Below are 22,260 nucleotides of genomic sequence, written 5' to 3' on the forward strand. Positions count from 1 at the left end.
CCGTGTGCACGAAGATTCATGGTCATTAACCCATTTGCATCACCGACGATCTGTTACACTAACTACCAATTGCTAAATGGACCGTGATGTATCAACAGTTTCGCCACTTTCGAGTTACGTCCCTCTTCACGTCGAATGCTCATCGATCCTTTCGTTAACGAGCGCGTAAATTTCGTGGCAATCCACGAGGATAAAATCGATGCAATTATAACAATGAGAGACCCTCATGAACTCATCGTTCATGCGAGTATGAATTTATTCTAGAGTTTTGCAGACTTCGCTTCTGCGCCGGCCTAGTCCGTGTCAAAGCGGAGCGATCGGATCTGGAGTGAAAAGGTGGGATCGATCGATCGCGAGCAAACTTCCCGTGCGGGCATCCTTGACACCTTCTCTTTATATCCACCAAGAAAATCAACCTAGTTAATGGCCGATAGTTACGCGAACGGCAATTAAAATAACGCTCAGCCTCGACCAGCTTCTGCTCGCCGATCGCCGTGCGAGCAGCGCAACGCCAGAACGTCCAGAGACGGGAGTGAGAAAGAGAGAGAGAGGAAAAAAGAGGAAAACCGTTCATGGCGATGTGTATGTGCGTATGAGAAATTCTCGGTTTCGCCCTTTGAGCGCATAAAGATTAACCTAATTAACCCGGTCGCCGATTACTCGAGCGTTATGCTAAAAGCGCGACAGCGCACTGATTTAAACGCGACGATAAAGTGTGGCGGACAAGCAGGATTTCTTTGCGTAACGCGAAGGACTTTACATAATACCAGAGATGAAAGACGGCGTTATTAAAGGTAAGGTCGAGATCTTTAACAACGTTTTAATTAGCGTTGCCGGAAGTTATGTATATCCTATTCTAAATATATTAAAAAAAAGAAACAGCATACATGCGCCTACTGTTCATACAATGCACGCTTTTTTCTGTTTCCTACCCACGTCTTCATCGCCCAACGACGTGAAACGTTTTTTCGTTTCGTCCATTGAATCGCCAAGAATAGACGAAGTAAAAAACACGAGAAAAGGAGAGAGAGAGGGAGATGGTAAATTTACAAGTGCCTTCGTGTACTGTTTCTTATTTGTTAAGTTTTATCACGTGAAGCAGTAAAGGGGCCGTCATCTGCCTGCGAGATTGAGAGGCTAATTTACCGCTGGAAATCTTGTTTCGGAGCACTTTGTGCTCGGTATCCACTAAACCGGTGGCGTAAACTGAAAAATTTTCGGGAACTTATCCGTGTCTTCGCACCTGGATGTAAATTAGACCGGCAAAGGTCCAAATAATTTATGAGACAGCCGTGAGGTGCCGCGCGAGAGAAGATCGTTTCAATAAATTAGTTTTCACAGCCGGCAACGTGAGAGGAGTGCATCATCGAAAACGCTCTCGCCCCGGGCACAACGAGATATAATGAGACCAGCTTTCGCGTACGAGTCATTATCATTAATCCTGACCAATGTAAAGAGAATACAGAATTCCAGGATTTAGTTCATAATCTCGAATTCCGTAAACGTGCTCTCTTTCTCTTTTGATTCATACTATTCTATACTTCGCTTCGGTATACTGCGATATTGCGCTTCGATACTGGTAAATATATTCAATTAGTCGCATCGTAAACGTATATCGCTCTCTTTTGTATATAATATAAAAATTTTTCCTTCGTTCTCGCTGTTCTACATTCCCCATATTTTACTCCTTCGACTCCGGGATATCGGCGTACAAAGGAATTTCCTCTGCTTCCACGACGGAGAATACGCCTCTTCAGCGTCGACCGGGACGCAGCGGAATTCAAATCGGGGACTCTCGACGGAGTCGCGGATTCTAAGGTAAATTTCGAGCGTGCGGCAAGATAATCTGCATATGTATGGCGACAACGAGATTCGTAGCGACGACCTTACGTCTGAACCCGTTCTGCAACGAGCCTGCGGCCAGGCGGTTCGTTCTCGTACGATTGTGAATCATGTTATAGCGGCCTAGACTAGACTAACCGTCGGCTAGCTCGACTTTTTTTCTGTCTTTTTCTCTCTCTCTCTCTCTCTCCTTCATGGAACTTTCGAAGCCGGCCGCGGTATTCTAACAAGACTTACGCAAGACCGGGCGGGTAATGATTCACGGGCCAGAATATCGCTCCGGCCTTACCGTTGCTGCCAGCATTACCGTTCGAACAACCACACGCTGGCTGGACGGGCTATGATTAGCACTGCGTCCTCCCGGCTGGAGGCTTCGATCAATTAATTCTGCACCGAGATCCCCCTTGCCACCCCTTCGCCGCGCGGTGTGTGTCGTATTCGATAACGTCCTCGATACGCGGGCTTCGAGTCTACTGTGGACATGGTGAATTTTAATTCGAATGTCAACAACTATTCGTACTTGCTCATGCGGAATTTTTTTTAATCCGCCTGTAACGCTTACTTGCGCAAAAGAGCTTGAAACTTCGAAATATTACGAAAAACTACGAGAAAATGTTTTTTCTCTGTAATTTGTTAGAGTCTTAAATATCGAGTCTCGGTGCGGCGAAGGCGAGAATGCACGTACACAGAAGCTCATAGTATCTAGAGGAAAAATACAAACACGCATAAATTTCTCGCGCGGAACGTGTGGATAATCGAACGTATACACTGTCCGAGAAATTTGATTAGAGCGACCAGCGATTATGAAATATCCAAGCGACGCCAGTGATAACCTCGAGCGGAATATTCCACAAAATTTCGAGCGTCAGTGTGTTACCTTACCAATGACTGTGCGAAAAACCACGATTAAAATGACTGATTAATTCTTTCAATACAATTATGAAATTACGAGTCTCGTTGAACGACGTGCGATGTGTGACGTCATTTTCTGGTGAAGATCGTGCAGAGTACACTTGGAGAAGCACGGGTCTTTTTGTATCGTGTCTTTTTTCACGAACTGAAATTCCTGTACGATTATATACCGGCGAAAGGACGAAATTACATCCACGCACGTGTTCCAACCGCTTAGCCGCCATCGAATTATCGATCTGCTCAGCTCGCGTAATTGTTAACCGCCCGAAAACGTCCTTGGCATTGTATTAACGCTAGAGTTGGCTTGAAACAGATTTACAGCAATAATAACGGGGCACAAACGAGTCCTCCTGTCGGCATAAAATCCACGGTAATAGGCGTTTCTCGTTCGGTCGTGCAGCAAACGGACCATTTATAACGTCTTCACGAATCGCGAATCGGCCTTTCCTACTGCAATCGCAATATTGAGCGCAAGTTTTTCGCTTTACGTAATCATCGATCATTAGTCAAATGTCCGGTATCTTCCGCCTCGCTACGTGACATCATTTTTGCCGTGATCTCACCGCGATGACACTAGGAAACCTGGGAGAACGATAATGCAGCATGATTGCATAACCGCGTCGTCTCAGCAAATGTGCGACTACGTACTAAAATGTGCTTTCCACGGCAAACGTGTCTCTCGATAAAGACCGAGAGAGTCGATTCGTTTCGCATGTTGGACCTGCGTCAACAGAAAAATTTCGGGAAGCGGTGCTTAACTATAATTGTCTCCTCTCATCTTACTGAAATAGAATCTTATACAGAAGTCGCAGTACTATTAATATCTTGCTGATTGGATGATTTTTAATAACGCGTTTTAAATTTCACGTTGAAACATTTCCGGCAGCTCTCTCGGCCGATTGCGGTCTGCTCTGCGCGAGCGAGCGAGCGAGAGCTCAGATCGATCACGTATCATTTTCTATCCTCCTATTCTATTATCCGAGCTTTAAGTATACCCACAGCTGGCCGCCCGTAATTCCTCCGATCGCACTTATCGTTGCAAAATCTCGGCCGGGACCCGATTAAGCGCGTGGTGTCCCGAGATTGGCACTTTCGAAACTGAACGGAATGAAATTTTACGAGCGACCGATTTACGTGAAGGCTGCAAGCATAATCGACGAGCTAATCTCGATGAGCGTCGAAACACCCGGCAAAAAAGCAACCCTTTCAGGTCGCCCGAGGCGATTAACAGCGTGCAGAGTAAGGTATGCTAAGAATTAATGAAAAAGAGTTGCAATGAAACAAAAACATAAATGTGTACAAATTATTACTAGAGATTCTAATAATTAAAATTCTTAAGTTTTCCTTAGCAGAGAATTTCGTTTTTCACAATTATGTCTTTCTTAATTTAATTTTTCGGAATCTGTTTTAATAAATTGTAAACCTCGATAAATAATTTATTGAATATTTTATATTGTTTTAAAATCGGTCTCTCGTCTCCGGGGGAATATCCGGTGGTTTTTACGGTGCATCGTATATAATACGAATCGATTCTTCCTCGACAACACGGTGCACTGAAGCGCAAACAGCTGCGGATAACGTACACGATGGTCTGCTATTATACGAGAAAGAAGTAAGTAATTTCAACAGTTTACTCTGAAATCTAGCTCTGCTAAAATATCGTTGCAACATAATTTCATCCACTTCTTTCATTTCATTATTAGCTAAATTGGACGAAATGCAATACTCCTGATGAGATAAAATGTGGAGAAGACTGCCAAAAGTGAAGTTTGTGAAATAACATCCATAGAAAGCAAACAATCAGTTTACAAACATTATTAATAAAATCAATGCTTTCTGCAAAGAAAATTTTGAGTCACGCAGCCAGAAGAGACTTTTCGCTTTGACTTGTTAGAGGAAACAATGTGCAAGTATCGTTCCGTCTGAACGAGACTTGAGCCCGATCGCTGCGTACATGCGTCGTAGGTGGAAACCGAGGGTGGTTCGCCTCGAAACAATCGACTCTTTGCGCTCATCGGATCTGGCCGCAGCGACATTGCGCGCGGAGGACAATAGATCCCCGGGTTCGATCGAGGATGCCATTTATGGCAAATGCCGTCAGCAGGCAAGTCGTCCCTGTCCTCGAGCAGCTGTCCCGCACACGGTTTTGCGAATGCGAACAGGCGCACTGTCGATTCGACGCTTACCATCGGTTGAGCGTCGACTCGAGACGATTTGAAGAAGGAAGAAAAAAGAGAAGCCAACCGAGAAAACGACGCGAATTGACAGTAAAATATCGTTTTCGTTAAATTATTAATTTTATAGCAACTCATTTCAGATTTCTCTGGTGTGTGTGTGGGGGGGGGGGGTATAGATATATAGAGATATATAGATTTCTTCCCGTTTTATTATCTTGGTTTTTCTTTAATCGATTTGCGCGAAGATTATGTAAAAGATAAGAAATAACGATCGTCTCTATTTGCAGCGAGATATCACTTCCGGCGCGACTGGGAGATCAAGCGATTGCCGGGACGATAAGCTAGAGGGGACTCTTCATCTCACGAGCGTGTCGGCGTGTCAGCTTTTCGGAGTGTCATGCGGCTGATAAGACGACGTCGGCGCGCTTTTGTCTTCCTCCTCGTGTCACGCCGAGTCGAGAGCCGGGAGGGCCTGCGCTCGCCATCTGGCGTACCTCTTTCAATGCTCCGAGCGACCGCGAAACTCCATCGGTAGCGACAGCGACGTACCCACACCTCATCGATAATTATTATTAGTCGGAATACTTAGGTGCATTATACTGTATTACTTGTAACACGTGTAATGCATCACGCATAATTTTAAGTTGCATTTAAGTTTCAAGCGACAATTTAGTTGCAAGCGATAAAAACAAGTGATAGACAAGTGTCGAAGTCTCTCGTTCAAGTAAATCGATATTTCGATATTTTAAAAGAAAATTTTGTATTTTTATTAAATTCGAGATTTTTCTATTAAACTAGAGATTATATTAAATTAGAGATTCCTCCAAAGACTCCAAATTTACATTCGGCCAAAAGATTGCAGCGATTATATGACATCGACAGAAGCATACCTTTTAATTTTTTAATTATTAAATCGAGAATTATTTATTTATGTCGAGAATTATAATTAATTTTGAGGAGAATCTTATTTTCTCGAGCGGGAGAGTGACACAAACAGGCACTCATCGGGCACTTTCAAATGCCAAAATTTTAGAAAGACAACAATGAACAATCGATCACACAGCCCGTTTCCTTTGCTTTACTCGTATATTTAGTGCGACACGTGTCATGAGATTCGCGATTGGCGCATCAGACCTTTATCGAACATTTATCGCCAACGCGGTTATTAATCACGCGCATTAGCACGCTCAGCATGCCTTCGCACTCTCGTGACAGAGAAATTTCCTCTGTGCCGTAGCGCGATACGATCTTGAAAAATCTTCCACGGTACCGCAATTAACTGCACGTTGTATAACGTCGACGCGTCTAAAGCCTCATCCACGCCGTATATATTTTCACCGGAGCATCCTCAGAATTTTTTTGGCGCCGCGCAATTTACGATCAATCGGCCTTATGATCATCTTCCTGCGCCACATTATTCGCCGAATGCATTTTGTGAGATCTAATCTCTCTCTTTCGTACGAACGATTAATCTTGATCTTTCTAACAGATAATCGTTCGTCATTAAAATGTTCCGATTCAATGGATGAAACTGGGACGAAAGCTGATCCTCACGCGACGTCGCATTTCCAATCCCGAATTCTAATCGCTTCTATTTTGGAACGCGGTCGCCGACTATCGGGCGATGCTCCCGTCAATTGAAAATCAATGGCATGCAAGTGGAACGGCTGGAGGTGCGTTTTCCACGTCGAGGAAAAACCTTGCCAGTCTCTTGATGCGATCATCCTCTCGCAATGAGAGACGAAGAAAAGCGGATTCGCGTGCGACTGCTACGTACGATCGGATTGTTGTCTCGTCCAGGAGACGTTGTCGCATTTCTCGATTTCACGTTGTGTCCGGATGAACCGGCGTATCGATCTGATTATTACCGTCCCGAGCTCGCGACAGCCCCGTGTGACAGTTAAATGTGCCAGCTAGTGCCGGGTAGTAGTATTGGCGAAATGCCGCGTGGACTAAATCCGAACGATTATAAGCGACATTCGAGAAGATGATTATACGTTGCATCTACGTCCACACATGCTCACAAATATAATATTATATATCTAGTGGCATCGTCAAATATAAGCGCGCCCGATCACAATTTCGGAGTACCGAGACAATCAATCTCAATGCAATCATAACGAACAACGAAGGGATCGCGTTATGCGTATTGCGGGTTTTGCGTAATCCGGACTATTTTAAGATCGACGCGCAATTGAATCTCATAAAAGCGTTTAGAGAATCGAAAATTGTCTCGTCAGTTTTCCGTGAGAAACAGCGTCAGTATTAAAGATTGAAAGACGGGCCATTTAGCACAGAACCGGAGATAAAGGTGTGCGAGTCGAAGGGGATCGGAAGTCGAGTTCTCGGTTATGCAAACTCTCTCGCGAGAACTCGCGAAATTTGATCTCGACGTCACGTCTGAGAATCGTATAGATCTAATAACGAAGTTTCCGTCGGGAAGTTCAGCCAGGACGTTCGTTACGATGGCAACGGCAAGGGCAAGAGAGGAACGGCCCACGGTTTACTTGTTACCCTGTCGTATTTGCAGCCGTTGAAATTTATTGTTACATCGAGTGGAGCTTTAAGGAAAATCTAATTTCCAGCGTCTCCGCGCCGTCTTGAAATTGAACTTTTCGCACTGATAGCTCCGAGGAAACGTCGTTTCAGTCGGCAAAAGTTGTAAGCCTCGTCCGTATCGTGCAGTGCCTCCTCATGCAGGTAACTGTTTGAACATTTCATTACAACTTTGTGGGAACGATGTCTAGTTTCGACTCATGAAATACTTTTCTCAGACTGGATGCTCGAATAATTATCGTTTCTGCTAATTCTCGCGGGAAGTGGATTAATGTATGGACTTAACGCGGTTGCAGCTGATGCTGGCGAGTTCCTGCGCGCCGCAACATAACGACAAGTCCCGCGGCCGGTTCTTATATTTATCCGCATTTCTCCGGGCGGGTATGCGGGTCCGCAAGGCCGTTGCTACATTTGGGTCAATCATAATCCAGCGTTCCGTCGCGAAAACTGGATACCGCTCGTGAACGACTGCATTATCATTATACCCGCTCCGAGAACGTCCGAGAAGGCGATCGGGGCAAGGTGAACGGGCGAAGAAAACGGGCCCGGTTCTCTGGTTCGCCGCTGAATTGTATCCATTGGCAAGTTACGAGTAAAACCGAATGGTTAGCGGAAAACTTGTTCGTCGATCGATCTTGATCAACAAAAAAAGAAAGAAAGGATAACACTGCTGCTACCGGACGCATTTCTGTCTCGGATTGAGATACAAATTTGTTGAAATTTTCTTTTTCAGGACCAGCCGCTAACAATTAATAGCGGAATGTTGATTCTCCTTTCGAACTTCGCTCGGCTCCAACATCCCGGGCTAGAATTGAGCTCAATGGACAATTATAAAGCGCGCGTACTGTGCAGAAACGATGATCCTTCACGTCGATGTCGCGTGGCTTGCGATGAGAGGCGAGTAAAAGAGAGACAAAGAGCGAGAGGGAAGGAGAGAGATAGAGGAAGACGAGTTAAAGACGGTTGTGCACACACGACGAGCTCGCGAAACGACTCAGCGCCCATGCAATTCCGCCTGGACGTCTAATTGATCGCGATTGAACGCGCGTTCCGTGACGAGACCGGTATAACGAGAAAAACGAACGCCCTCGCCCTCGAGGAGTTCTGGCACTTTCGAAATGAAATAGCAAGCAGCTTATTCGATTACGCGTGATATAACGCGATAACGCTAACGATGTCGCTGACGTTTCACGGAAAATAGAAGAAAAGTGCCTGGGAAGCAGACCGGAAGCTTGAGTTTCAAACACGACGATGAAAAATTCCGAAAAATCTGTTTCCTCGATTGTGCGGAAAAGCGCGACTTACTCGTGCGATTTTCCGACGCGAAAATGGCCGGTGATTTTTCTTCGGAAAACGAGCGATCGCGAAATTACATCCGACAAACGTGGCCCCGTACGTGATTCACAAACGGTCGCTGCAATCAGTCACCGCTGGACAAATGCGTAGAGAAAGCGTAACCGTAAAAAGCGGATTAGTCCTAGTTTATTAGTCAGCGTGAGTCGCGTTTATGAACGAGATGGTCTTCTGCGTCCGGCAATGCAGTAAATCGTCGTAAAGTCCGAGATACGCCGAAGGGAAGCGCGTTCGCGAAAGGTAATTTTCATCGATCTTACAAATTGCACCTTGCCGCGCGAATAAATCCTCACGTCTTCGTTTTAATTGAGCGACGCGAGAAATATATTGTATCCCTGATACGCAATTTTGCGAGAATTTGACGCATAAAAAACAGCGTAAAACAAATGTGTGACTCGCGTAAATTGTCTCTGCAGACTCGACTAGTCTGATTTATTTTTTACCGATCTGCCGGAGGAAATTACAAAACCTGTGCCGTAAAGAAGAAATATCACTCGAAAGCTCAAAATCATTTCAAAGCTGGAAGCGAAACGCGACGACTCGAGCACTAATTGTCGCTGCGTTTAATAACGACGCTAATCAGGCCAAACGGTCATTATGATTTGGCAGAGCATCCGATGCAAGGAGGCCGGCACGAGATAAAAACGCGACCTTGCCTCACCGCTGTTCTTGCATCTTCCGCGCGTGTGTTAACCGGGTTAATTAAGCTTATCGACGTCGTTCTGCACGACTTTGGTACCGTTGCGCCGTTCAAGATCAGGCCTCCGAGGAGGCCTTTTACATGTCTTTTAATCCACGCGGTTTCCTCCACATCGACTTTCGCGATTTGTATTGTTAACGAGGCGTAACGCGCGAATAACGGACCGTAAAACTTGCCACTCGATCGTATCGCGAGCGAATCGGCCACGCGCGCGTGGTGGTAACAGCATCCGCGATCGATTTCGTTGCGCATCTGCTCTCCTTCATCAGAATATCACACACGTCAGCGTTTTGTAATAATACGATTTGTCTTTTAATTATTGAGCGACGTAAAAATGTCCAAATGGTGAAAAGGGGGCACTCAGGGCGAGCCTCGCCACGCGAGGCGAAGTGTACGTGACGAATAATTAACAGTCGTATTTTCTGCAGGTAACGATTCGCACCACCTGTCATTCCTTCGTCGGACAAGCTGGCACACCCCTCCAGCTACGCGGAAGGATATACATAGAATGCCTATAGACAGTCGAAACTTATATCCCACCACCGAGCAGTAGCACGCTATGCAATCTGGAGTAGAAACACGAAGGGGGAAGAATCTGAACGATGCACCATCATAATCAGTCCATCAATGGGGATATGTGGAGCGCGTTGTTATTCATGAGAGGCTCGTGCGAACTTTTTCGTAATCGTTCTTTTTTGCAAGCACGTATTACATCTTCATCGGAAATTAGATTTCTTGATAAAAATGAGTGACACAGATTTAATATCCGTTTTACAAAAGCAATATCGAGAGAACAAGATTTGTTGTAAAATCTCTCGTGCAGGATAAAAAATCTGTTGTCTCAGATAGAAGATCTATTATTAAAATTGAGATCAAGGATTCTGCGATCCCTGCATATCAACGTATTAGCGTTAAAGTAAACACGCGTTTGTCCAACGATCTATACTTGCACGTATGTGTGGCGGACTGAATCTACATGCACTATGTAAGTCCACATGTGCACGTAAGCGTCCGCTCGACTCTGATTATGGCGGACCCTTTATCTGTAGGACGCGCGACGTGGAATATCCGTGACGTAAATCCTATCGACGTTTGTGACAAAGCCGCCACCACCTTTCGGTCCGCCTTTCGGCCAACGAACGTTATTCCGGACGTCGCCGGTGGAACAGATTCCACCTAATTGAGCGGCTTGGTAACCGAGCCCTATTCAAGGTCCAACGATTCGATGACCTTAAATCATCATCGCCGATATACCGCACGGATTGTTGCCGAGCGTAGCCGCAATGCTCGAGCGAGTGCACGTTACTGTGAGTCAGAGTATCGTAACAGTATAAATCAGCATTTAATATACCGTAAGAGATGAGGTCACTTTAAAGCTGACAGAGGTAACTTTGTGAGATAAAAATGAACACCATATACGGCAGGTGATTAAGGGGCGCCTTAATCGTGGGTGTTAAAAATGAGTTCCTCTCAATAAAATGTCTCTGATGTTATAATTGAATCGCGTGAAGTAAATGCGATAGTGACGCGAAACGTCGGATCGTAACGCCGTCCGTGAAATCCGATAAAATTAATAACAGCTGTAAAATCGTCAGGCACGATGACTCCGTTCGAGAGCCATCCAGGATTGATCTTATCTCGCTTAATATCGAATCGAGAGAGATTAAATTCTCAACGCGGCGCGGAGAATCGTTCTCCTCGTGGGCGATCCGTTTAACGATTACGGTGGTCCGTACCGGCAAAAATCGAAAGTTATAACCCGCGCCGTTAGTTAATTACGAGGCGCAGGATTAATTCGTTCGTTCCGTTCGATAACTCATCGACGCTCTCGCGAGCGTGAAAACGTGAAAGCTTCCTGCCAGTGGCGGCGATAAAGCACCGGCGACTATTGCCAAGAGAAAATTCGAAAGCCGCCGCTCGTGAAAACCTGTTCGGCCGAGTCATCGACTATGATTCCGTTCTGTTTCATTCGGGACGAAAAATCTGGGCTAGGTGCGTATGAGAGAAAAAAAGAGATTTATCAGATTCGCTAGCCTATTTATGACACGTGCCTTTCGAACGGATCATATTCGGTTTTTTCTGTCATCATTTTTGTGTGTATGGTGTGTGATACATGCATACAGTATCAAACAGAAGCCCCCGAGCAGGCGAGAGAATAAAAAGCGTCTGTCCAACAAAAACAGACGAAATTTCGGCATCTCTGGCAGTAAAACGTGAACGCTATAAAGCATAAAAGCATAAAACTACATGTACAATTTACGAGTCCTCTCAAGGGACCAGTAAATAATCTCGCGAGCAAAGTTACCAGACGAGAAAAAATACTGTTTGCGAATTTGTTTATTCTTTAATTAAATAACGTTACATAATTGCCCAATCGAGTAAACTTCAATATATCTTCAATGTTCATGTATTATACACTGCTAAAAGATACGCGACACGCTGTGTTAATCTCCTGATTGATTTCAGGATGTATTCAGGCCTTCATCAGCCCGATTACATCGACTAATCGCCTCAGCCTGAGGAAGCATTGACGTTGATACAAAGCGATCACCCAGTACCTTCACGAAGCGAATTTGCGGCACGCAGTGACGTGGTATCAGAGCGGGAGAGCAACATTTCGCATCACGAACATCATCTCCGCGCCATGTACGCACGAATGTGCACGAAGAGGGTGCAAAACTGGGAATCGCCGGAAATGACGATGCTTTGGTATTTCGACAACGATTCACGGGAGAGTTTTGCTCAGTTTTTCAATATTTAATTTAAAAAGTAATTGTCAAACTCTCTCTCTCTCTCTCTCTCTTTCTCAGATCTCAAAAATCGCGTTGCGACTCCCATAGTGTACCCTGACTTCGGACACTCTCCTGCATCTGCGAACGTCGACCCACAGCCTTAAGACATTGCACGTGATGAGGCACATGGTCGACCTACGAACGACAGCGTAACGTTTCACGCCTGGAGACAATGAGATATGCACTCATGGATGGAATTCATGGTTCCGCATGCCTCGGAGGTCCGCTCGGAGGTGGACGATAATGGCTTGTAATTTCCGCGTGCGCGTTTGCCTTTCAATTAAGCTTGCCAATCCTTCCGGCTGATCCTCGCGCTGATTGATATCGTGATACTGATCGGAAACATCATTGTTCGATGAACACGGGAAATGACAGAGTGAGAAAATTGGACGCTCGTGCTGGGACGATTAAAGGTCTTGTTATCCCGTTGTTCTTTCCATTGTAATTGTACTAATCGCGATCAATGGGAAAGAACTCTGCACGCGATTCGCGTTATTCTGTTGTAAGTCGCTGGAATTCGGATCAAGCCGTGCCGCTGCTCCGTCAGCGATCCACGAACGCAGTCCATGGACTCCACATGAGCTTCCCGTTATTTTTCAGTCACGGTCAAAGGACGCGACTTCACGCGCAGTCGTCGATACGGAACGCCTTTTCCACGCGAGGCGGCATCACACGCTTCAACGTGTTGCGTTACGCAACGGATAATTAAGTGCCGTGACATCGCGCGAAGAAAAGTCCATTTCCCGTCGCGGGACAAATTGAATTTGCCAGGTAAATCAAGCGTAGCATTATGTCACCGCGCGCACAGTCGAGCGTCAGGGTCGTCCGTGGACGTACGTAGTGCTAACCGATGCACCTGTGACATTTTCAACCCCTGCCCGTTCGGAAAGGTTCAAAGGTCGGGGGAATGGCTGCATCGAGCACATATATAGCACGCGATATTTTAAAAGGAACATATATGCCGGCGAACCTCTTTCAATTTGTCGGTCCGTTCACCTCCGCTACGCTTCCGAGTACATTTTCTGGTTAGGTCTCTAACGAGGTTTCGATCTTCGTCGATTAATTAGTAGAAAGAGGATAAAACTTTTAGTATTTTTTCTTCAAACATGAGAAAGCTTTGGTAATTTGCAAATACCAAAACATGATTGAGAAATGTCAAAATATTAATGATTCGACATTTTGAAGATACAGTTATTTGCATCAGCGCTCGCCTTGTTTCGTATACAAAATGTACACCTGTATTCGAAACATCTCCAAATTAGGCGACATCTCGGAAAGCGCGCTTGTTGTACTAAAGTTTCTCATTGTCTCCAGGGCAGGTAGGAGCATGCCGTCGGAGGTCGTTCGCCATGAGAATGCAAGGCACAAAGGACGACGAGCGTGGTCTTCCACGGAAGGAGATACTTGTAGCAAATCGGATTTCAAGGAACTTACTTTGGAGTTTGTGACGTGGTCGGCCGGCACGGACTCGGGAACAGTTTGCAGGGTGCTCCGCATGCTAGCGGACATTGTAGGCCAGCCAGTTTCACTCCAGCCTCAAACCCTCCTCCAACGCTGTGTCGACGCACCCTCTTCTCCCCTCACGCCTGGAACAAAGAAAGAATGACGACATTCAGCAAGTGGGACTGATAGGGTCGACGTATTGTTCGGACGAGTCCTCTTTGGCCTTTCCTAGTCCTTTTCAGAGCATCAGAATCGGAAAAGGTTTACTCAACGGCAGGAATAGTGCGCCATCGGAAGATGAGATCACGAGATGAATCATAAACGATTCGAGTGACTTGACGTAAAAAATGACTGCAATGGGAGAGCAAGCGGCTTCTGCCGAGGAAGGTAAACGAGTACGAAAATATCTTTTATAAATCTCGATTTATCGCGCGAACGTCTGGACGTACAAGTAACGCTCGTTTAACATATTAATTTCATGCCCGCCGACTGCTCGAATCATCTTCTCTGACTCCAAAGAAGGGTACCAATGTCTCTGCGGAAAATAATCGCGCGCACTCACCGAGATCACGGTCGGATAATGCAATTTTCGGGCAATTTAGCCGAGAGCGCCGGGATCGATGCTGTTCGACATAGCGGCGCAATCGCGCTGATTGACGAAGTCCTGCTTTATTAATTGGTATGCACGTGGTAAACCGTGGGCTTCAATTACCACCATCGCTCGGTATCCGTTCGCGTTCATACGTGGCGCATACCTATCATTCGATCGTCACATGCACGCTCGGTTGACCGAACTGTGAAATCACGCTAATCCACCATCGTGTTTGTATGGGGATGCACACGAGTATCATCGCCCACACGGCGGAGGGATGAAAATATTCGCATCGAAAATATTTTTTGCGCGAAATTCATGCGATGAGTCAGTCGTTGTCGATTGAATACATTGTCGATTATGGGCACACTAGCATCAAGCGAGTTCAATTAGACCTTTTACCTGGTACGTCATTATCGATAATACATATCTCAAATTTTCAGAAATAATTTTCAAGTATTTTTTAAAATGCGCATTTTTCTTGCGAGCACGTTACTCGACTAAATCTTATTTACCTTGTAACTGAGTTTCCAGCTCAGATTGGACGTTTTGGAATCGTCGGTGTCACGACAGCTGTAACTCGCCGAAAGGTAGAACTACAAGAGATTTTGCGAGAGATACTAAATGATAACGTGTTCGGCCGCAGCAAGTCCGGTTGACAATAACATCTCGCTTGTTCTCGCTCGTTTCGGGGATGAAAAGTTTTATGCTGCCGGGTTATATTTACGGCGGCCGGGAAGGGCTAAAAAGGACAGGATCCTGCGTGACCGAACCTGCAGGCAGGCAGGCAGGTAGGTAGGTAGGCGAGAGAGAGTGAATCATACCTTGTAGCAACGGGTACGGGCGGAATGTAACATCGGGCCAACTTCGGCTCTCGCGTGTCTGCTGACCCACGGACGGGCGATACGTTCGTATATTACAATTCTATTTATACACCCGCGACAAACGCGCGCGGCCACGTTTACGCGCGAAACACACGCCCGCCAATGTCCATGTTCCGAGTCTGAGAAATTAACTGCGTCTCTTTACGCAACCGGACGCAGAATGTGTCGCTCGCGCTACACGCTCGATGCGCGAAGCCGATATTGGAAAACCGGGAAATTTCTGAAGATCGCTAATCGCGACGATTCAGGGTCTCGTAAAAATACCTGCAATCGTGGAAAAAAAAGAATTTAAAATTAACAGTCTCAGAAATAAACTCGTCACTATTTATTGACGTCATCGAGAGAGAGAGAAACATATATGTATAGTTAACGTGACTAGTGTCTCTTTAATTAACCAATAAGTCAACCTGGATTAGCCCCGAACTTTATAGCGCCAGGAATATCTTATCGCACAACGCGTTTTTTGATCATAGAAAACTTTGCCTATTTTTGTTGGATAAAGGAAACGTCAATCCAATCTGAGAAACTTTTTATTTGAAGGAGTGCTGAGTATCGCCGTATTATATCGCGAATTTTAAGCAGAATCAATAGTCCTGCGACACTCTCTAGTCTCGGTTTTACCTAAGGTTTCTATCTAATCGAGCGGAACAAGAAATCTCCGGAAACGACTGAAAGGGAGAAACGTCGACGGCCGAGAAAAAGAACAAACGAAGGAAAAGATACGTGCATACCGGGTGATCCACGCTTACTCACGACGATTCTCAGGCGTTTTCAGGATTACGTAAGTGTTGCGTAAGGAACTTTTTGTGCAATGCTTTCAAAAGCATTTTCGTATAAGTAGCTGCAGATGCTAGAATCAATTATTGTCGTACAATCGAATAATTTGTATCCCGCAAATTAATAAAATTCAAACGTGTCATAAAATCTATAATTAATAAAACAATCAAATAATCATAAAACTTGCCAACAGTGACAAATTAAAATCGAAATACATACGAGAATGCTTTCTCATCTTTTCTCACGTAATTGCTTTAATCAAATTAATTCCATACATTCCTGCGTTGAAAGATAAAACAAATTCCTGAAACTCTTCATATTTCATGATTATGAAGTAGTTTGAAAAGCACGTTTGTATTCTTCCCATCGCTTATAATTCGATTCTTCATATGTTAATTTGTTCTCATGTCTGCTGCTAGATCCGAGGATCGAGATCGCACGCGACATCACGTGGATCACCCTGTGAAACATACGCATTCGATGGCGTTCGCGTGCGTGTGCGGAGTCTGTGTCTCTCGTAATTGGTCGGGTGAAACAAGGTTGGCGAAAGTCGTCTCTCAGCATTGAGATTAATAATCCCGATGGGCATTATCTCCTCCGCTACGTGACCGGGCGACGAGCACCGATCGATAACTGCTTCACGGATTTCGCGATTCAGTTCGACTGGATTCAACTGGATAGCTGCACAATCGCCGGTTTTCAATGGAAAATTTATTCAAGGAGCGGCGAGAGCGTATATACTGCAAGATTGTCGAGTGAATATCGACGTTCAGACGGCATCAATCAATCATCGGCGATTACACAAGGATAATGAACCGAATGATATTATTTTAATTGAACGTTCTATTCTATTCATCGCAATCAGAATTTACATGGTGATCAAAATTATTTCGATTCGATCGAAATTACATGTCGAACTCTTTGCAATAGCGAACCATTCAAGTTAAAATAACATAATAAAATTAGTCAAAATTATTTGAACAGAACGAAATGATGAGTCGTCTACTTCAGCAACTCTCGTTACGTATTCTTGTGTTCTTGCAAAATCCGCGTTAAGGAAGCACGCATATAAACGCGAGTTTGCACGTTTAATTAAGGATGTTAGTGTGCTGGCCCATCTCCAAGATTAAGCAGAGCAGAATCTCGATTAGGCGGAAAGGATTACGCGGCGAGAATCGCGACACACGGAAGTGCGTGATCACGCAGGGCACGCTCGCATGCGTGCACGCGTGATGATGACGTAAAACGGGCATTTGATAGATGACCGTAGGCGACGACGGTGATAACAGCTGTAGGACATTGCGAGACGAATCGCCCGGCCTCAGGAATACGCTCGTAACGACGTTATTTCGTCGCGAACAGGTGTTTCGAATATACTTTCGTTCCGCGGCCACCTGCGAGACATTAGCCGCTAATTATAGAGCGAATTCGCACGCGCGAGCTTCAAAAGCGGCGAAAGTGCCCGAGCGGGCGGGGCACGTGTGATTTTCGAAACTACGGAAACCAACAGTTCTTGAACGTGATAGTCGTAGAGTACCGTGATTATTGCGATGGAAAATATGCGATAAAATTGTCGCGATGTCGAGTCACGTTAGAACGTTGCAAATTACTGTGGTGTTAAAATCGAAATGATTGTGTCAGCGAACGATGGAAAAATGAGCTCTCAAATTTCCAAATTTGACGTTCGAAGACGTTCCCGTTTACAAGATACTGTCACGTTAATTTGAGAGCTGATTTCTTCCATTACCTTACATACTGGTACATATCATGTAACAATATGACGAAGTTATGTAACCGCGCCGATCGATGGGTATCAGCTTGGAAATCGCGGAAGAAACGGTCTACGGCACGGTAGATTAGACTTGGAGCCACCTGTAGAACGTGGAAAGCCGCGCGAGATGCAAATTACCCGTAAAAAGCACGAGATAACAGCGTGCTCGCAGGTGCTCGCGGCAATCTAGGGTACTCGGAGTCACGCGAAATTAGGTCCTAGACCACCGTCCTTATGAACTGGGTCATCGGTACACGCGCAGTTAGGGCATGCAGCCAGGGCCGGCTAGAGATTTTGCAGAAACCAAGACCGCGCGAACTTTTCATTCTTCATCCTCGAAACCTCGAACGAAACGCACGTGGCACAAATGCTTTGTCCGTTCACTGGATTCCTCGGCTTTTATCAAACTATCACGTGATCTGCATCGATGACGAAAAAAATTGCGGAAGCGTAGTGCACGTGTGTTTTTTCAATGAAGAAAAATTGATCGCGGAATCTATCAGTTTTCACTTCAGAATTATCGTCTGCATACCAGGCGGAAAACGCCTCCTCTACCTTAGTCGTACGAACATCGATACTCCCGTTCATCGTTTCAGGGGAACCGGCCAGCGGTATCGTCGATACCGTATCAAATATAGATACCAGAAATACAGCGGAGCTTATCGAGCCGGCCCTGTTACCCGCGTTTGCGGCGACCTGCGTGTCAAAACGCCGCCGCGCCGTTATCGGGCATGCAACGTACGTCGCCGGTTCCGCTTGTACGCTTACCGTGTGCGTTTCTCGAGCGATTCCCGCGGCTTTCCGCCGGCGGGCGGAAGAATTCAACAGCCAGCACAACGAGGAAGGGTATTGCATAAAGCTAGAAGCCGGGCTTCCATAGCGTAATCCAAGAATAAATCGTCGCCGGGCGGCGACAAGTCTTCGCGCTAAGAAGATTACTCTCCATCCTCGCTGTCTATGCGGACGCGCTTGTGAGAGGACACTCTGCTCATTTAGTCGGCGCAAACGACGATAAACGATGGTGAATGAGGATCGATCGATAGACGGAATAAGTGTGCTATGTGCCAATAGATAAATGCATTCAAGATTGAGGAAACAATTCCGTGTAAGTGTGTCTCAAAAGCCGAATTCTTGTTAGCGTTAATTTATTATCCACCACGTACAAATTCGTATCAAGGTAGCTTGAATGGATTTTAATCGTTCATTATTTGAGAGACGGACGTGGAGAATGTGAAGCGAGTGATACAGATGCAATTACGAGCGGAGCAAGGGGACAGTACCGTTGAGTACGGTTGGCTAACCGAGCTTGGATGCTGCGGGGTCTGATCTCGATACACGCGATAATTGCCTCGCAAGTGTACGGCACTTTTGCAACATTAAAAAGCACTTCCGGCGAGGCGGCGGCGTCCGTTGGTTCGTCATTAGGCAGCCATCGTTAGAACAATGACGACGTAACGCGAGCAGCGTCGCGTATCAGACACCGATTGCGGGGTACGCGAGCTCGTGAAAGTGCAAAATGTAATTAAAGGAGAACGTAAGACGCGGAACATAAGCAGCGGGATACATTATATCTACCGATAATAAATCCTCGCCACGCGCGTTGTTGTGAGTCGCTCCGCGAATTATTACGCGCGAAAGTTTCGAAATGCGCGAGAAGCGCGGGGGACTTATGAATTTATGAGTCTTGGAACTATTGCTTCTCGTTAATAGAATTTTCTTGCCATTATCATTGCGAGACGACGTTGCGAGAGGACGGTGGCGATAGAAGGATGCGCCGCTACGCGCAGATTTACGCAGAAATGAAGTTCCTCATTGAGATACCAACGAGATAGCACGGGCAAAGGAGCTTTCCATCAAGATACATCGTACTCGTGGAAAGCTGAGCCCCAAGGTGCAGGACTGAAGGTATACGTTAATGTACTATACTTAAGCAACGTCAATACTTTCATACTCGGATAATAAATATAGATTATCGTAGGATTCCTTTACGACCGGTAGATATCCGATAAGGGGCCGTTGCTGCGAGATAAAATTTTTCCACGGCCAGAGGAAGGGCAGGCCGGCCGGTATCATGTTTTAACAAAAGCATACGAGAACGCACGGAATAATTGCACGGACTCTCGTGACTCGAGAGAAGTGTGAAAAAAGATGCAAGTTTCGCAGGCAATTGGTTTGTGCGTCAGAGTCGTTCGCAAAGTCGGGCTACGACTAATAAAAAGGCCATTTCGATCGTTTCGAGAGTGGTCGATGCTCCGCACGTCGGCTACGGGGAAACGGCCGGTCATGAAAATGTTCCCGAGTCGTTCAATGGTAAAGGTGACGTGCCGCTACAATGGAAACTTTTTCCATGTTTCTCGATGCGATACCCAGCGGAGCCACGTGTACGGTGAACGATTAAACGAGGGCGAGAGGTTGGGGAAAAAAGAGCTACGTGCGAGGCTTTCGGAAAAGGAAAAGAAGATACGATATCGAGAAGTAGGTGGTTCCCAAGAGTCGAAATTAAAATCGAACGTCGAAGTTGGAGAGACTCTCGACTGTCGTCGCGCGGAAAGAAATTCTATTTTATGCAACGTAATTTTTTTTTTATATTTGACTGAAATTTATTTCGTTCTCTTCACACACACAAGATTTCATTTCCACTCTGCGAATCTCTACGTCATCGCGTATCGATTACACGATATGCCACCGGCCACCGTTCAGCGCGAGCGCGTAAACAATGGTATACGAGCGGACCGCCTGAACCACTACTTTCTACGTAATTACGTACAATAGAAAGCAACTGCTATTTATTCTCAATCGTTGACACATTTCGAAGCACCGCCGCGACGGTTCGGTGCCTCCGTTATAGCAGAGACCCGTTTTATAACGATTATCTGTTATGTTTCGAAATGTGATTATTCAATTCACTTGCGACTTCAATACACACACACACACACACACACACACACACACAAAAGTTGCCTGATATTCATGATATTGAGATGAGTAACGCAACGCGTCAGCAAGGATTCAAGAAATACGAAAAAATTCAACTAACCTCAAAACGATCTTTTCGGTATCTCGTTCCCGACAACGTTAAGGTTAGGTTTCCTCAGGAAGCATCAGCATCTCACTTATTCCTGAGCGGGTTCGTCTCTTTTCCAAGCCCTTTACACGGGTTTTCGGTGGCATCGAGTTGTAACGGAAGTGACTCGGAGCATGGTCGATCGCACATGATAACGGAGATACGAAACGCACGGCGATCCGTGATTCTTACACCTCAAAGCCGAAGGACGAAAACAGATTGCCCGATAACGCATTTTTCCCCGAGAGGCAAATTCCGAGAAGCTTTCATTCGCGCGCGCACGACTGCGATTAACGCGGATGCACGTGACGCTCGTCTCTCGGCGAGGTTAAACGAACGAATCAGCAGGCAGCGTTCGTGATTACGCGAAGTTAGCTGCGGAAGTTAAGTTCGCTGTCTCTGTTAACGAAATCACCTTGCCTATTCCCCGGATACTCGAACAATAAGTTGCCGTTTGCGGCTGTCGAATGCGGCAAAGTCTCGCCAGACGATAAAAATCGCAATGCTGGCTGTCAATGAGCGAGTTCACGTGCACGCCTAACCTTAACGCCGATAATATCCGCGATGCTGAAATCGATATCCGCGAGGTTCGATTCGTACGCGAAACTTACGTTGCGACAATGTCGGGAAAGCCGCTCCCAAGAGAGCGCAGAGAGAGAGAGAGAGAGAGGGCGGGGCGGAGGGAGATGTTCCTCTCGTCGGAAGTGACGATTGATGACAGACGAAAACGTGAGGTTAGGAAGCCTCGAGCTGGTTAAAATACGCGGGGACAGGTTCCAAGCGAGATAGACGAACGGCAGGAACGAAACGGGGAGAGGAAGAGAGAGAGAGAGAGAGACGAGAGTGAAGGCAGGAAGCCTCCTCGGAGCCAAATCGAGGAGAGCGAGCGAGCGAGAGAGAGAAAGAGAGAAAGGGAGCAGCAAGAAAAGCGGAGTGACTCCTCGCGGCAGCGAACTCTCGACTGGCTAACCGACCTCCCCACCCGATTTTTTTGGACACTCACCACACCGTGCACTCACCTACGCACACGCAGCTCCCGCGTGCAACACACGCGTGCGAAACCCGTCCATATACGTGCCGAAACGGTACTTTCTCTCTCTTCGGTCTCTTTCTCTGACTTTTTTTTTTAAATTTGACAAAATGCATAGTAGCGAGTACTCACGCGTCGAGATGCATACATGCGAGCTACGAGCCTCGGCGACGGCAACGAGGACGTGCGAGGACGAGCGACGGTGGCGGTGCCGCTGTCGGCGTCGACGATGGCGTGGCGTGCCGTTCCTACTGCTACTGCTGCTGCAGTGGTGACAAATTGGCGGATGCACAGACTTGCTTCACGACGAACGGCTGCGGCACCAGGTAGCAGGAAGCGACAGCCGATGCCTCAGACTTCCGACGAC

At 46.2% G+C, this 22,260-nt stretch overlaps 1 long non-coding RNA gene across 1 annotated transcript; it reads left to right on the plus strand.

The window, feature by feature from the left end:
- The first annotated feature begins 4,120 nt into the window (after positions 1-4,120).
- Positions 4,121-7,008, plus strand: LOC105276355. Its single transcript, XR_893391.2, has 2 exons — positions 4,121-5,021; positions 5,219-7,008. It is a non-coding gene; the product is annotated as an uncharacterized LOC105276355 (long non-coding RNA).
- The last annotated feature ends 15,252 nt before the right edge of the window (positions 7,009-22,260 follow it).

Source organism: Ooceraea biroi, chromosome 8 (assembly GCF_003672135.1).
Source record: "Ooceraea biroi isolate clonal line C1 chromosome 8, Obir_v5.4, whole genome shotgun sequence".
In the NCBI taxonomy this organism is placed as follows: Eukaryota; Metazoa; Arthropoda; class Insecta; order Hymenoptera; family Formicidae; genus Ooceraea; species Ooceraea biroi.